Source organism: Pinus tabuliformis, chromosome Q (genome assembly GCF_031772625.1).
Source record: "Pinus tabuliformis cultivar Carrire ecotype Pingquan chromosome Q, CPIR1, whole genome shotgun sequence".
Taxonomy (NCBI): Eukaryota; Viridiplantae; Streptophyta; class Pinopsida; order Pinales; family Pinaceae; genus Pinus; species Pinus tabuliformis.
The window spans coordinates 934113427-934128565 of record NC_142296.1 but is presented as its reverse complement, the minus strand read 5'-3'; the positions used below and the strand labels follow the sequence as shown (position 1 = coordinate 934128565).

Sequence of the window (15139 nt, the reverse complement as noted above, 5' to 3'; positions counted from 1 at the left end):
CGGGCCTCCCCTGATCTCCTCTTGTCGATCACCCTGCCACACCAGTGAAGTTCCCCACACCATCAATGGATCACTAAAACCAAATGGAAGATCTGCATGACCCTCCCCTGTAGAAACCAACTCACTTCTACGGGTAGTTGAACTGCTCAGCCCTGTTATGCTAGAATCCCCTGCCCATCGCAGAAGGAACCTATCTTGTTGACATCGTGACACTCTGGTCATGAATGACTGCCTAGCATGCTCGTACTAGAACCTCCTCTCCCATAAATCTTGGCCATAATCTACGCGATGATCAAGGCTATGCCAATCTTGCCAAAGTGACTCGATAGTGCCAACACCTATCACTCCATGGCCTGCCCAAATCCTGAGCAACAATCTGCCTTGTCCTATAGTGAGGACTTCGGTGATCGCCCATGTGTACGCCTGTGAATGAATCAGTCTACTTGTTATCCCGACCATGCTCACTGAGGAGTGGAGTATCCCACCAATCCATTGGATCCCTGGATCCCATAACCATACTGGAGGTCCATAAACCCCAATCCTCTCTGTCTGTCGTTGTGATATGCTGCTAGTTATTGGGACCCCTTTGTGCCCCATCTCTGCTTTCTGTAGGTATCCAATAGGTAGGCACCGAGCATCAAGAACCCGTGCTGCAAATATCCAGTTGTTCTGTGCCTGCCAAATCACACAGCGAGATCTGCTATCCCAGCTCCTGATGATGTGCTCGGGTACTGCTAGAAGCCTAGGCATCATCCTGCCAACAAGGACTACTGTCCTCTGCACCTCATGCTCCCCTAACGCCTCAAGCTGTCCAACTGAAAAAGCACCATGTAACTCCCTCTCGGTCACCTCCCCAAGTGTGAACCTAGGGGTGGAACATATGCTACCTCAACAATCAACCATGCCATCCCTAAGTCTGTAACCGTCAACTTGTGCACCTACCAAGTGTCTCAACTGGAGAGTCTCCTCTTGGCCCATGACACGTGGTGTCTCATCCAAGTGCCTAGGGTGAGTCCCCCATGCCCTGATGGAGAGTGTCAAAGTGAAACAACCAAACTCTCTGTGACTGTAAGCAACCTTGGAGGATGATGGGTTGTCGGAATGCTCAAGAGTAATCCTAAAGACGACCCACTCTCTGCCTCGGATCTGCTGGTAACTCAGTCAAGGCCTTGCCTCCACTAAACATGGTGTCCCCAAATGCTCGACAATGTCCTCATCGATCGTAGGTGAGTTGCATCCAATGGTACACCTACTATTCCTGTCCATAAGTCTCCCTGGAGGCAAATATCCATGAGCCTGTTGTACTGCATCATGTGTCATTGCATACCACCAAGTACCACCACACTCCATGAAATGCCACTGTATGCCGCAACCTATCCCTATACACCATTGGATACCCCCGACTACGGCTATACCATCCTGTACCCTCCTGTGTCCTGCTTGTGTCACTGCACCTGTCACTCCCTGCACATCCTCAATGCGATGTGAGTCACTCCTACCCCACAGTGTAAACCGGCATGCTATGGTATACCACCATGTATCTCCATGCTCCTCTGTAGACCACTGCTCCTCGCTGCATAGCCCTGCACACCACTGGGTGCTATGGCCTAGAATTGGGTCTGTATGCATCAGGCCACATCCCTCTATATAACACTGAACGCTACGACCTGACTCTGTGTAGTCTTGTGTACCACTGCCTACTATCATACCACCCTGTAACATATGGTATCCTGCATGTGCCAAAGTGTCTGCCACTCTGATAGTGACCCCACCATGACACGCGTCATGTCCCCTCATCCATCCTGGTAGACCTGAGCACCCTAACTCCACTCTTGCTAGGGGGGATATCTCTGTTGTGTCGATCGTCTGTGACCCCTGAGTCCTAAACCTCAATGGGAGAACATCGTCTCCATACAATATCTGGTCTGGTGGCCTACCCATGCCACCTCCTCGAACCAGCTCCTACCAGAGAATGTTAATCATCCTGCGCCCCCATGCACAACCAACATGCCAAAACAACCAATGGATTCTGCTCACAAACCACCTGGCCACTAGCGTCAACTGGAGCTCCCCTAAGGAATGCATGCACTCAGGCATGGGGTTGACTACATCATCAATTCCATAGCAATCTCGCGTGTCTGATATTGGATAGGAAGGCCTGCCTGGATCCCAATGCCAACTTGGGCCTCCAACACCCTTAATGCTTGAGAGCTCCCACTGAGCTTTACTCAGAACTACGACCATCTCCATGAGTCCAACCCACTCCACTGGGTACGAACTCAGAATCTCTCGCGATCCAACCCCAAGAGGGATCGAATGCACAAACTCTAGCACATAGAACAAGCCCGACATGCGGATGTTGCATCTTGTGCAACTCTGACTGTCTCATCCCATTACCTAAGTCAACACATGAAATTTCACTAGGTAGCTCTGTCTCTCTTTCTCCAATGGGCAAAGGTGACCCAACAGTGCTGCTAACCTAGTCATTCCCTTTGGTATGTCTAGACAACTCTACCTCTCTCAATCCAATGCGTAAGGATGGGTTGATAACACTGTAGATCCTGTCAGTGTGCCTCTGAAGCGAACTGTGCTGAAATCCCAACGTGTCGCCTCTATGCTGCCCCTCATCACTGGCTAACCTAAAGGATGATTGCACATCCTCCTCCATCATGGGCTTGACATGAGCCTCCAACTGCTCCTCCCTAAACAACCCAACATGCAAGACATGCTCATTAGTCGTGACTTTCATCCGACAACTTTGTCATAGATTTGGATGCCTCTGCATCTATTGGCTCCTCATCAATAGTGGGGATGTTTCCTAACACCTCATCAATGGATGGTCCTATGGGTGTATGCTCTACTCTCTCCCCCAAGGTCTCAACTGGTGCTATCAAAGAGGCCTCCAACAATGGTGACTCTTGTGCCACGTTGGGTATACCAATGTGATCCTCACACTCCCATGTGTCCTCTACCTCATGTTCAAGCCCCTCCTCAGGCTCTTGATGTCTAAGACCAGGTCTCCACTAGCAAAATCATCTCCTTGACTCATCCCTAATTGTCTCTGGCCTGCCTGCTCCTTTCCAGGAGATCTGGTGCCCTAATTCTGTCAGCTTTCCCCGCATAGTTTAGATGGTTGTACTCCCACAGCTTGTGCACCTCTAGTGTCTATGTTGTAAGGACAAGGATGGATCTGGTCTGACACCTTTCTCAACTGAGCCAATCTCTCATCACTCCAGCGGATTCCACCCCAGAATCCTTGCATACTGAATCTCCCTTGAGCCATGGGTAGTGTACGGTCTAACTCGTCACTGTGCATACATGCCCAAATCTTCCATGATCTTACTGAATACCCACAACTGGGCCAAGATAATGCTCTGATACCACTGTAATGTTCCTAAACATGAATTTAAGTGATAAACCAATTAAACAAATAGTGCAACAATGGAAAATTAAAAACATTTAGCAAACACCCATGAAACACTGTAATACTGGAACTGTTGAGCCATATATTATAAAATATGAGAGCATGAGTACAATATATAAATGGAGTAGTGTACCTGGGCTTGTCTCAAGGACAAGCTGGACCAAACCCAGGTGGTAGAATAGATGGAAAAATGGTTGTTCAATTGTTGCTCTACTATGCTCTGCGCTGTCTTAGTAAACTGCTGATCTGCTGACTTTGGCTTGTTGGAAAGTGCCAAAAAACTGCCTAGAAAATTTTGCCCTTTTAGTCTTAGACTCCTTGGACAAAACCCAAAAAAACCCAGAAGGGAATTTCTTTGATTTTGATTTGGATTTTCGGTGTCTTGGGAACTGCTCGGCTTGTTGGAAAGTGCCCAAAAACTACCCAGAAAATTTTGCCCTTTTAGCCTTAGACTCCTTGGCCAAAACCCAGAAAAACCCAAAAGGGAATTTCTCTGATTTCCATTTGAATTTTCGGCCTCTTGGGAGCTGCTCTCTAGAGTCTAGCTATATCTGCTGACTTTTGGCTTGCTGGAAAGTGCCCAAAACGTGCACAAAAAATTCTGGCCTTTTAGCCTTAGACTCCTTGGACAAAACCCAGAAAAACAAGGAAATTTCTCTGATTTTGACTTTGGATTTTCAGCCTCTTGGGAGCTGCTTTCTGGCTACATCTGTTGACTTTCGGTTTGCTGGAAAGTGCCCAAAAATTGCCTAGAAAATTTTGCCCTTTTAGCCTTAGACTCCTTGGACAAAACCCAGAAAAACCCAGAAGAGAATATCTCTGATTTTGACTTTGGATTTTCAGCCTGTTGGGAGCTGCTCTCTGGCTACATCTGTTGACTTTCGGTCTGCTTGAACGTGCCCAAAAATTGCCCATAAAATTGTGCCCTTTTAGTCTTAGACTCCTTGGACAAACCACCCAGAAGGGAATTTCTTTGATTTTGACTTTGGATTTTCGGCCTCTTGGGTGGCTAAATCAACCTCTGCGTATTTCTGGCTGCCCAGAAAACACACAGTCCCTTCCTCTGTGTGGTTGGCTGAGCTGTGAATCGCTGCTGGAAACTCCTGCAATCTCTGTGGAACAACCTCCCTAGGGCGGGCACGAATGGTCCCCCGAAGTAGAGGTTGAATTTTCCCTGCAAAAGACTCGTGGCTAAACAACCAGTAGATTCACTAAGCAGCAAAACATACAAGAGTGAGTTTGTTTGTCAAATATTCAGAATGAAAACAAAACGAGAGCTGATCTCTCTTTATAACTCCTTGGGCCACCCATTCGATTTTCCCTCGAAGCATATCAAGTGGCTAATTCGAACTCCTATGTGGGTGGTCCCCACATTCCACTAGCAGCTAAATAAAGTCGATTTGGCCCCTAAGTCCCTAAGTCGAAAGTGTGGGGCCCTCTTCCTTAGTAAAAAATGTGCAAAATTGTGTAGCAGCACTCTGTTACTAATGTGTTTGAGAAGGGACATGACATGACCACAAGCAAAAAAAAGAACAGAAAAATCAAAATGCAAAAGATGGTTGGGACATAAAAATTAGCAAATGGGGAAAAACCAAGTGTGAGCTCTACCTCACTTGTTATGGCCATCACCAATCAAAATGCAAAAGATGGCTGGGACATAAAAATTAGCACATGGGCAAAAGCCAAGCATGAGCTCTACTTCAGTCGTTATGGCCATCACCAATCAAAATGAAAAAGATGGCTGGGACATAAAAATTAGCACATGGGCAAAAGCCAAGCATGAGCTCTACCTCACTCATTATGGCCATCACCCGGTCCCTGGGCCAATGTTGCCCTATCATATTAATGAAAAGGAACCATTGCACATTCCAACCCCTGATGGGCAATGAGTTGCCACAAATTAAAAGGGGTAATAACCAACGTTGCACAAAGACGTTTTTTGGAAGCGGGGATGCGGAGGCGTCATTTCCCAAAAATCTAGGAAGCAAAGCATCTCGGAACTGTCTACTATATATATATATATTTATATTTTTTTGCATTTATATTAAAAAAAAATCCAAAATACCAAATTAGTTGTAGAAGACATGAAAACATGCACATTTTTACATAAATCAAGATATATATGGCATCCATTGTACATCAAAGATTAATTATTCCAGGATTTTACCATCTACAATCTAGATTCTTCTTCTCTTGTCTAGCTTAGCCTCTACTTCAGTTCTATAGGGATTTTAGTCAACATTGCCTAATTTTGATCAAACAACTTAATCCAAGCCTTATACTATGTTAGAGAAAGCTTAACATGCCTGATCAATGATTTTGACTTGAGTGAAGGGTACATAATTGCTAAGGCCATGATAAAGGAGTTCAACAATCGATAACACCAACATTGGGGTACATATAGGGCTTGGTGCTCTTGATTAAATGCCAATCACATGCCCTCATACATGATATAATCCAATGAAATGCCACAATCCCATTGATTCTGAAAACTATTAAGTCTGTTGAATTTTGAAAGGGATATGAAATTCTATGTTCTCCATATGAAGTCTGATGAGGTTGGAACCACTCTCAAACATCCTGAGTCATTTCATGGTAATGTTAAAAATTTAAGCAAAAGTATGGAAATGAAAGATAAAGGAGAATGTCACTTTTACGAATTTAACATTACCATTATCTACGAAGCATTTAGGGAGCATCAAGGGTCACCTTGGGAGTATTCGGAAAATGTAGTTTGTTCCTCACATAAAAGTTTGAAATTTCCAAAAAAAAACCCCTCGCAAAACTATGTGAATCGTCCACCTTCTCTCAGATTCGCCCACGACCGCGGTGGATACATGCTCGAACCTCCATAGATTCACGCCCGATCCTTTTCAGATCCGCGGATTAGGTAGTAGGAACCGCAGTTCGGGCCCCCATGGATCTAATTTTCTTGGAATCGCCAAAAGGCAGAACTGTGGATCTGATTTTCCATCTGCGGTTTTGCCGAAAGATCGGTGGCGGATTTGTACGGGACGCGGATCTGCCTCCAGATCCTTGCGGGGGGAGGGGGGGAACAGTTCCTGCAACACTGGTAATAACTGTTATACATCATACAAAAGCAAGCTCTCATTCCTCTAGCTACAAGTAATACAAAGAATAATTAAGAAAAAGCAAAAGGCATAAGAGGGGTGGAAAAACAAAGGCCGAGTTGGTAACTCACGCATCCATGATTGCTCCCTCATGTCTATACACCCAGGATAAGGTCCTCCATCATTGCTGGTCCCTTTGACTATGGAAATTGGCCATGAAGTCTTTCCCCCTCCGTTCCATAATTATTCACATGGCATCTATTGATTGAAGGGTGGATCAAGGACATGTTACTTCCCCTTGGGGGTTGATAGCACGTAATATGGTCTTCTATTAACAACCCCTAACTAGGGAGGTAACACCATTATGTGCCTAAGGTCACAATTTTGAAAGAGAAGCCTTGCATGAAGTGTTAATTTATCCATATCTCTCAAGCTTGGTTTACTTAGATGCAATAATGATTAAAACATAATAGTACCCAATAGTGAAAGTTGCAGCACTGGATTTTGTGTGTAATTGACACGTGGTTCCATCTATACGTTTGGGCAACTTAATTGGGTTCCAAGTCCTCTAGAGGGACAAATTGACACCCACAGGCGAGGCATTGAAATCCATGGGCCTCCGGAGAGTTGTAGAGCATTAGTTGTATCCATGGGCACCTTCGGCACCCACAACATTCCTGCACTTTTCCCTATATCATTTACTTTCATGTGATGATGCACTTGGACTTGCATGCCTTCAACCGACTTAGCAGTGATCATGGAGGTAGGAAGTTGATCCAAGGCTTAGATGAGGTTTGTCTTACACCTTGAGACATGAGAGGGCTAGCACCATCTTCAGTGCCCTCAATGTTGGAGTAGAGTCAGGCATATTGACTATAGGGAGACCCATGAGACCATGTGCCCCAAACTCAAAATTGGGATCCATAGGATGTTTATAATAGAGATCTAGGGGACAACCCCTAGACCATGATTTTAGAAGGCCTCTACACTTTATGAGGCACCTATTTCCCTCTATGCTAGCATGACGTCAACATTTTGGCTTGCACGTATGGATCTTTATTTGATTTGTCAAAGGATATTAGGTCGGCTTGTGACCTAACACATTGTTTTTATGTTTGGAGGGGTTAGTAGCCTAAATAGGCATTCGTATGCCCCATAAATATAGGAACATGTCATTGTGATATCTCATCAGCACAAACTTGGAGATTTTTTTTGCAATAATCACTAATACTGGGGGGTGAATTAGTATTAGGCACTTTTTAGCAATTTTAATTATATCAATTAAACATTAAAGATTGACAACACCATTCAATAAGGCATAACATCATAGATAGTACAAAAGATTTTTAGGTGGAAACCCTTCCGAGAGAAACTATAGAATGTTTTTTAATATATGTCTTAAATATTACATCAACATGACGCTCCAACTTCTAAGATTCTCTAGTAATGATTGGAAGGAAGCTCCAACACCCTGGTTTTATCAGCTCCAACTGAAAGGATGTGCCAACAACCTGGTTTTACTAGCTCCAACTGGAAGGATGCTTCAACACCCTTCTAGCATCAATCTGCTGCCCTAGCACCACCATGCCACCCTGAAGTGTTCTTAGCGTCCAACTTGAAGGAGACTTCAATCTCCACCTTGCACCACCCTACCACCCTAAAGGTAAGATGAATGAGAGAGATCACACTGCTCAACCACCACACCTGATCACTGCACTTCATAACCACTGCTCAATAACCAAGTTTGCTTAGTACTCTCTGTTCAACATGCACATCAAGCTGTTAAACCCTAGTAGCAATATGCATACATCTGTTTCTCATAAGCTCTTTCTCTAGCCATATAATTCACTATTAATGTTTTAGCAACAATATTAGCATCAATACGAGCATTGTCTTCTCAGTTATATATAACATCAACAAAATCTCTTTGTAGGAAACAAACCCTACCAACAGTAGCAACTCAGATCTCTGCATACTCTTTGTTCTAGGCATTTAGCGATACATGATATCTAGTGGATTAACGCACACTCAACTGACAAACCGTAGCTCTATAGCAAACTCCACTCAACCAACAACACATTACCAAGAGTATGACAACACAAGCCTAATCATTTCAACAATGCTTGCACACTTTCATGCAACAACATATAAACTTGCTACCCCTCTCCTAGCACATCAACTTAGCCTCAATTGTCAATTTGCAATGCTAGCACAAGATGATAGGAACTCTGCTACAACAACTTTGCTCACTGCCCTACAATATCATATCCTAGTAGCACATCAAAATTCCTCTCTCAACCACACTATAGCATAATATTCCAACCATGGTAGCTATGTTGTTTTTCCACGATACTAGAGTCTAGGTTAGAATCTTACAATCACTGATGCTACCAATCCAAGTATCACAACAAACTACTTTGCACAATGAAACAATAGACAACAATAAATCTACCAGTGCACAAAAATATATACAACTTTTTACAATTTTAGTAACAACCGACTTCGTTATACTAATCAAACTGATAATACAACTGTCTAGGGCTCCTGTACCAGGGATAATAGCACTCATACATCCACTAATACAAGAATAAAAGAACAAGATACACTCATGATCTAGTTGATGTAGTCGACGATCACAACTGCTTTGTCATATCCTGAACACATTGCAGGTCCTTCGCTTCCGTTCTGCAACACTACCTCTATCAATGTACCAACTCCTTTAGGCCACTGAATTCGGCCCTCCAATCTGCCCTCTAGCTGATCCTAAGTCCATCTACAACCAATACATAAGGTCTTCATGCTCACTAGTTGCTCCTTAGTCCTTCAAGGCCACAACGCTTTGATTCGTCTTGCCCACTGTTGCTCCTCAGCTACTTAGGGACTTCTTCCCACTGTTGTCTTCTTGTGCTGCTCCAATGAAGATAAACATAGGGAGGGATGCCACCTATTACTACAAGATGTCCTCCCACAATGAACTTGGGTTAGTACAATTGCTCTTCCTGGCTAATCAGACCTCGAGCTCCTCAATCCTTTGCCTCATTTAGTAGCCACCTTAATCCTTTAAGGTGCTGCACTTAGGGCCAACTTGGTCCACTCTCACACTGCACTCCAACAGTCCACGAGTGTCCAATATCAATGTCCTCTTCTAGGACCTCCACACCTTCACAAGTGTCGAATACCAAAGTCCTCTTCTAGAACCTCGAGATTTGTGCTTCTTGAACTTTGGTTAGGACACAACAGCAGCCCTAAATCCCTGCTCCCAACTGTGTTTCACTTCTCCAAACACGTCCCCTTCTTCGCTGCCCTTTTTAGGCCTCCAAAGCACTATTTTGGGCCTAAGGAACCTCCTCGAAATACCCTACAACACTGTCTCACTACAACAGGTGATTCGAGCTCTCTAGAAGGGAAAACACCCCTGTTCAACTGTGCTGCTCCTTGGAGTAATTGCAGCTTGGGTGGAGAGCCTTTACTAGGCCTCTTGGCCCTCCAAATTATGCCTCCAACAACAAAGATCCAAACACCACACAAAGGTAGCACTGAAAATCACCCAAACTTCAAAACTGTGACTCTGTCCAACAAGGAGATTCGCACCCAAACACAAGAGAAACTCCTCCACAACTTGTGCCAAACTCGTCTTCCTTACTACCTTGCGAGCTGCCTCAAATTCACTATCTATTTCAGAGGTAAAATTTGATGTATTGTACTTTTGATGTGACCTAAACCTCCATACATTACCCTTTATTTATACATAAACATGTGGCTCCAACGAATTTGTCTTTGGGGTATCCTTAAGCCCAAGTCGACCTGCTCGGCTAGACAAATTAACCACCAGTCACATATAAATTCATATCTTCATTTCTAGACCTCTGATTTGAGTGATTTTCGCTGCCCCTAGTTCTTCTAGAGGTCCTTTATCATCTCCATCGGTCACATGTCAAATTCTCCTCATGGTTTTGGCCTCGCTCCTTTGGGTACAAAACCCCAAGCTTAGGTTCCAAGCCCATAAATCACTTTTGTGACATTTCTTCCTCCAAACGCGAACCCTAGGGCTTGCAGTTGCTCCCAAGCTACCAAATCTCAACACTCACTCTTAGCGAGGGAGGTACTTCCAATCCTAGGAAGTCTCCATCAACATCAACGACGACACTACCCCATTTGGTGTCCATCACTGTAACATACTCTGTATAATGAACCATGCTATCTTGGTAGTACCTCTACCTCATCTCATCTGAACCTGAAGACCTCAACACTTCCATAGGGCTGCTCCCTCTGAAGCTAGACTCCCTCTGAGTCTACATGATCTCCACTGGCTCAACCTGCTACTAATCTTGTGTCCTACAAGGTCAGTCCGAGTTGCGGTCAAACACGGACCATCATCACCGCAACCCAATTCTACAAGCACTCATCCTCCTGGATCAAACACAACTCGTGCACATCCCTCCAATCTCGGATATGCAACATCACGATCCAATGAAGAAACTAGCCTGCCAATCTATAGCATATCACATGAAGCAATCTCGATCATACCAATCTTGTCCATGCCAAAGCAATCCTCGAATTGTCCCAATGATCCATGGCAAGTCATAGGAAGTCCATGATCAACAACTGGCCCTACGACAAGCTATTGTTCACTAAGCTCACCACCAATCGACTAGAACTCCTAACCAATCTCGCTGCCAAGCTAGGCAAGACCACATTTCCATGTCTTTAGCTGAACTCTTTCGCTCCATGATCTAGACAATCTCGACTCCCTCTGAGATGCTTCGCTGTGCACACTCTGATTCACAGGCCCTGAAAGTAGCTCTGATACCATGTTGTTTTTCCATGATACTGAAGTCTAGGTTAGAATCTTACAATCACTGACGTTACCAATCCAAATATCATAACAAACTACTTTGCACAGCGGAACAATATACAACAGGAATCTACTAGTGCACAAAAAAATACAATTTTTTATAATTTCAGTAACAACCCAACTTCATTATATTAATCAAATTGATAATACAACTGTCTAGGGCTCCCATACCAGGGATAATGGCCCCCATACATCCAGTAGTACAAGAATACAAGAACAAGATACATTAATGATCTAGTTGATGTAGTCGATCACAACTACTTTGTCGTATCCTAAACACACTGCAAGTCCTTCGATTCCATTTTGCAACACTGCCTCTATCAATGTACCAACTCCTTTAGGTCACTGAACTTGGCTCTACAATCTGCCCTCTAGCTAATCGTAAGTCCATCTACAACAAACACATAGGGTCTTCATGCTCACTAGTTGCTCCTTGGTCCTTAAAGGCCACAACACTTTGAGTCTTCTTGGCTACTGTCGCTCCTCAGCTACTTAGGAACTTATTCCCACTATTGTCTTCCTGCGCTGCTCCAATGAAGACAAACATAGGGCAGGAAGGTTGCCACCTATCACGACAAGACCACTCTCACACTGCCCTCCAACAGTTCACAAGTGTCCAATACTAGTGTCCTCTTCTAGGACTTCTACATCCACTAGCAACCAAACATCAACAAGAGAATACACATACCTTGCTCTCTAACACACTGTTGCTTCCCTTGTCCTTAGGATCTGTGCTTCTTGAGCTCTGGTTAGGGCACACTAGAAGCCCTAAATCCCTGCCCCCAACTGTGTTTCCCTTCTCTAGACACCTGCCCTTCTTCGCTGTCCTTTCCAGGCATCCAAAGCACTGTTTTGGGCCTAAGGAACCTCCTTAAAACACCCTACAGCACTTTGTCTCACAACAACAAGTGATCCAAGCTCTCTAGAAGGGAAAACAACTCTATTCAATTGCGTTGCTTCTTGGAGTAAATGTGGCTAGGGTGGAGAACCTTTACTAGCCCTCTCGGCCCTCCAAATTATGCCTCCAACACGCTGTTGTAGTAGCACTTCCCTACGGCCTGAACAGAGATTCAAACACCACACAAACGTAGCACAAAAAATCACCCAAACTTACCTCAGAATTGTGGCCCTATCCAACAAGGAGATACGAACCCAAACACAAGAGAAACTCCTCCACAACTTGTGCCAAACTCGTCTTCCTTGTTGCCTTGTGAGCTGCCTCAGATTTGCTATCTATTTCAGAGGTAGACTTTGATGTGATTGCAGTTTGGATGTGACCTAAACCTCCACACATTACCCTTTATTTATACACAAACATGTGGTTCCAACGAATTTGTATTTTGGGCATCCTTAAGCCCAAGCCGACCTGCCCAACTAGACTAATTAACCACCAGCCACATAAATTCATATCTTCATTTCTAGATCTCTGATTTGAGTGATTTTTGCTGCCCCTAGTTCCTCTAGAGGTCCTCTGTCACCTCAATTAGTCACATGTCAAATACTCCTCATGGTTTTGGCCCCACACCTTTGGGTACAAAGCCCCAAGCTTGGGTTCCAAGAACACAAATCACTTTTTTGGCACTTCTTACTCCAAACCCCAAACCCTAGGGCTTGGAGTACCTCCCAAGCTACCAAATCACAAGAAGCTATAGACTCTCAACATATGAATTGAAATATCAACAACAAGACCTCACTTAGCCAACAAACTAGCACTGGTAATGACATATTAGTAGCAATGACATATTCTCAAGGCAACTCTCTGGGAGCAATTTTCACAAATGGCCCCGCAATACAAGTAATTAATACTATATCAAACTTTGACCATACTCATCACACACACACATGTCACTCCATTCGTATCATGCCTCTTTTCTTTGCAGAGGAGCTAGATCTTACTCCTCTTTAGCTCTGGTTGATCCAATACACAACCCACAAATCACATAACATGCTTTTCATTATGCTATAGAGATAAACTTTAGGCTCTAATCGCACACATTGTGACCAACTGCACCACTCCTCTCGATTTTCGATTATACCAACAAAGATCAAAACCAAATGGTACTTGTCGAAATCCTTTGCAATGCAAGCCTTGAGATGAGCTCGTGGATCAACCCTTGTCGGCGATCACCGGATGCAAGATAACTAGGTGAAGCCTGTAAGATACAAGTTCAGAGTATCATTAACAAAATCATGTAGATTTCTCCTTTTTTTGTTTTAATCATGATTTGGTTTTAATAATAAAGCTTTTTCAAATCGAATCACATTCAGTAACATAACAATGACGGATTGTAAACGTAAATCACACGATCAAAATATACATTGTCCCCTTGTTGACTTGTTGTGGGTTAAACATATATTAACTGAACGACATCCAAACTCAGGGTTACAATCCACATATTTTTAATTACCAATAACAATATTACAATCTATTAATCATTCAGTCAAAGCAAATGGGTGCCAAAAAGATTTCCTCTGATTGTAACTATTATACAATAAAGATACCCGTCTTTTTGTAATGTTCCCAATTTTTGTGAGTGCAAAATTCACTAAGGAGTTTTGCCAATTTTTGGTGATATTAAATAAAAAGGAGAAAATATTATTTTGTGGGAGAAATGTGGAAATTATTATTTTAATGAAGAATCTCGACAAAGTAATATTTTATTAGTGGAAGGTGGGGACCACCATGGGAGAGGGCTGACAATTATAAATAGAGTTTGGAGGCCTCCATTTGGTATCTTTTGATTATTTGACAATTTAACACTAGTTCTCTTGAGCTACTTAGCCAAGACAACCAGTGCTGTTCAACACAAGGAGTTTCCGAGTGGGAATTCCACCCTCATTTCGGAGAACTGAGAGTGTTTCCCTAGTGAGCAATTTGGGGAGATCCATTCAGAGGTTCCATTGGACATCATTACAGGAGTTTACTGAGCAGTGCACATTTCTTGAGCACAAAGGTATTTTTGTCGAGCACATTGTGGGAGCATGCATTGGTTAGAGGCCTGTGATTTTGCAGGGAATTTTCTTATTGTTAGACTAGAGTTTGGATAACAATTTGTTGGGCTGGATTGGAGGTTATTACCTGGGTTGATTTTTCTCTCTTTTGGCAGGGGCGCAAAAGCTATTTGACCAAGTGTTGTGCAGGGGATTAAAGAAGTGGAGCTGGGAGAGATAAGGGTTGAAGATATGAGGTATTTCTTAGTGGAGAATTTCATTAGAGCTGGGAAAAATTTCCCGTGTAGATTTGGGCATAATTCAGTAGTACCGAAACTGTGGGATGTTTGGGCAATTCATACTTGTTGGGGTTCACTAGGGGTCAGTGGATTCAACCCAAACCCTTTCTGGGTTTTTGTGGGTTTATTGAGAGGAGTCTTCGACTAATTTTATAGAATTTTCCAGGCGATATTCAGTCCTGAAATCCACATTCTTATAGCATGGTGAATTGCTAGTTAGCTGGGGAATTTGCATCACTTGGTGGGCTCAGTTTTGGCTTGGAGTTGGGCCAAACCATTTCTGGGTTTTTCTGGGTTTTGGGAGAGGAGTTTAGAGCTAAATTTTTAGAGCATTCCGAGGAGTATTCAACCCTAAGATCAACATTCCAGCCAACAACTAGTAGTAGATTATTTCTAGATAGTGCACAGATCACTCCGAGACCATTTCTACTACTTGGGTCCGGGCTATTTTTTCGGGTTCTGCTTAACTTGCATAGCAAGCCCAGTTTCCAAAATTTCAGCTCATTTTATGTACTCTTTTATCATAAAATTAATAAAATGGCTTGTGTTGTTGGACATT

The 15139-nt window shown here is 43.5% G+C and overlaps 1 protein-coding gene and 1 pseudogene across 2 annotated transcripts in view; one reads left to right on the top strand and one right to left on the bottom strand.

Annotated features, from left to right (window-relative positions):
* The window catches only part of LOC149222530 (cycloartenol-C-24-methyltransferase-like), a 59216-nt pseudogene extending 57494 nt beyond the window's left edge, over positions 1–1722 (bottom strand).
* LOC149222529 (transcription initiation factor IIB-like) overlaps positions 1–15139 on the top strand; it is a 200645-nt gene that overhangs the window by 71066 nt on the left and 114440 nt on the right. The gene's annotated exons all lie outside the window — the stretch shown is intronic.